Below are 3,211 nucleotides of genomic sequence, written 5' to 3'. Positions count from 1 at the left end.
ATGCCAGATACATTTTCAGTCTTTATTGGGTTTTACCAGTACAAATAAAAGTTTGCAAGAAATGATTGCCTTCCTTTGCTTCTTTTTGGTTCAGCCTCTGTCTCCTCTCACTGTCTTGGCTTCAGCAGAGAGCTGGCATTTCTCCACCCAAACTGAATGTGATTGATCACAAGTTCAGCCTCTTGGCCAGTTGCCTGCACAGGAGACTGAGCCAGAAAAAGTGTATGCACTCATTAGTATTTTTTCTTCTTTCTAGAAGATGCAAAAACAGAAGGGGATGCCTTTGGGGGAAGGACAGGATCCAGCACGGCTGCAAGCTTGCATTTTAAGCTGCTTCCCTTTAAATTGAAGGGAAAGTCTCCTTGCAGATGCAGTTTGTCCAGGGAACCATAAAAGCCAATTGTCAATGCCGTAGCAACTGTCCAGGGCATAAGGAGAGTCCTGATGCATCAGGCCCGAGGGGTCCCCCCTAGCCCAACATTCTGGTCTCTGGAAGAGGAAGGGGTTAATTCTGTATTGCATGGGGTGCTCCTCCCTCTGTAAGAGACAGGGCTGGACTGCTGACTGTGTCTCTTCCTTTGGTCTCCCCACACGTGTCCCCACCACACATGGGAAGGTAGAGACACCGTGCAGCCACGTGTGCCTCGCCTCTCCCCCCTCCGGTGCAGCAGTAGGCCCATTCCCACATGCAGGAAGGGGGGGAGGCTGTGCACAGAGCACCCCCTCTTTTGCCATTCTCCAGTGTGGCTCCAAGGCCACGGAGTTCCTTCGTGCTCAGGCCTCGGCTGCACGCGTGTTCCCGAATGAACACACACACACACACACACACACAAACACACACACACACACACACACACACACACACACACACACACACATGGAGAGACTGAAGGTTGCCAACAATACCAACTGCTGGCCTTTGAAATTCTGAGTTGGCCAGCAATGCGCCCATTCAGAAGGGTGGGGTTTCCCCTTCCCAGAGACTCAAGGTTATCCAATATGCATTTCAAAGGGTTTCTTCCTTCAGGCCCAAGCTCTGAGTGCCTCATCTTAATTGTCACACAGGCTGGCCTCCTGTGTCTCAGCTGGGTCCGGCTGGGAGCTGGGAGCCAGCTGCCCAAAACAGTGACTCACTCATGGCCAATCCTTCAAAACCTTGGGGTTTGCTGCCTTGACACACACTCATATTCTCATTCATATCTCAGTCACACAACACTCAGTCAGGCAGAGAACCACATGGCCTTGCTCTGAAGCCACGGAGATGGGCGCACACACACAACACAGCAAAATGTACAATAATATACAAACAATATGTACAGTAATTCAAACACAATCAGCAATATGTATGTACAGTAATACAAACACAATCACCCTCCCCACTGAAGCTCCACACCAGAACGTCCCTTCAAACTTCAGGGTCCCCCCCCCCCCGGGTTCCCACAGAGAATTCTCACCTAAGCGCGCTGTACCTTCCTGCGGGCGAAGTTCCGTTCTCCTGGGCTCTTTCTTGCGGAGAAGGAGACGGTCAGATTCAGAGACAACCCAGCGCCAGGACACACACAAAGGGTGCGGGAGCCGACTCACTTTACCTTCTGGCGGTGCACTGTCCCCTTCAATGACTTCGTCTCGATCCCCGCAGAGCCTTGCCTTCCAATCCGAGTCACAAGGCACCATAACTGTTCCCGAATGAACACACACACACGATTCTTTGGATTTTGGAGAGGCAATCAAACAGGCGACAGGAGAATTCAAAGGACTTCTTACGTTTACTCTCGTTTGCAAACGGGACCCTCCACAAACACACACACACACACACACACACACACACATGGAGAGACCCCGAACAATTACAATGATGCTGGTTTTATAGGGTAGTCTAGGTGGGGGGGGGGACAAAAGAGCACACAAAGAGAGCAAAACACATCCATGGCAAGCATGGGAAAAATAACAGACCAACAGTCCCACAAACATTTGGCTTGGTTATCAGATCAACATCTTGATCCTTAGGATGTTCAGGAGGGCAATTCGACATGCATCTGCAATTTGTTTACAGAGATATCCATTACAAAGGATCTGGTACTCTATGCATCCCTTTTATTTGTTTATGGCTCTTGTTTATGACTTTCTGTTTACCCTTGTGAACCTATACCACAGTTAGCCTGTTCTCTAAGAGGGATTTTAGATGCTGGCTTTTGGTCAGAGAAGAGCCTTATGGGTGGACTGGGCATCTTGGGATATTTCCATATTGTGAGCTGGGCATATTGGTATCACGCGGGAAGAGAGGTAAGCTGTGCAGCAGCGCATATTACCTCTCCACCCCTGATGGGGACAGGACCCTCTTATACCATTGCTCCCTTGCAACTGGTATGCAGAAGCAGACTGAACCCAGAGCTGGTGCATAGCCATCATAACTAAGTAGCCAGTGAGAGGCCTTGGGCCCTTCCTGAATGTGTCCAGTCCTCCTTTAAAGCCATGCAAGCTATTGACCACCACCACATTTTGTGGCAATGGAGCCCACAGACTAAGTAGGTTCCATGTGACAAAGTCCTTCCTGTGTTCCATCCTGAACCTCCCACCAGTCAAATGATCCCTGGCCCTAGTATTGTGAGAAAAGGAGAAGAACTCCTGGGTGTGGCTTTGCTCCACACTTCCCCTTCTGCAGGTCTCCGAAAGGCACTTCCACTTGTCACCAAAAATTGGAAGTGCCTTTTAAGGCCTCCAGGAGGCAGCATGTGGCCTCCCCACACCTCAGAACACCTCCTGGAAATCACCAGAAGGCACTTCCAGTTGCAGCCAGAAGGTTTCTTGACACCCTCTCAGTCATGCTGCATGGAGGCCTGTGCACCCCTTAGCCCTTTTCCCTTTCCAATCCAGGACATGGGAGAAGGAGGGCAGCAATAGGTGAAATTTTCTCCACTAATCTGCTACCACAGCAACTGTTACCCTGCACGTGTCTGATCTGGGAAGCTAAGCAGGGTCAGGCCTGGTTAGTACTTGGATGGGAGACCGCCTGGGAATACCGGGCGCTGTAGGCTTCTACCATGATCTGGGAAGCTAAGCAGGGTCAGGCCTGGTTAGTACTTGGATGGGAGACCGCCTGGGAATACCGGCTGCTGTAGGCTTATACCATGATCTGGGAAGCTAAGCAGGGTCAGGCCTGGTTAGTACTTGGATGGGAGACCGCCTGGGAATACCGGGCGCTGTAGGCTTA

This window comes from Tiliqua scincoides, chromosome 10 (genome assembly GCF_035046505.1).
Source record: "Tiliqua scincoides isolate rTilSci1 chromosome 10, rTilSci1.hap2, whole genome shotgun sequence".
Classification (NCBI taxonomy): Eukaryota; Metazoa; Chordata; class Lepidosauria; order Squamata; family Scincidae; genus Tiliqua; species Tiliqua scincoides.
This window is presented reverse-complemented; position numbering follows the sequence as displayed.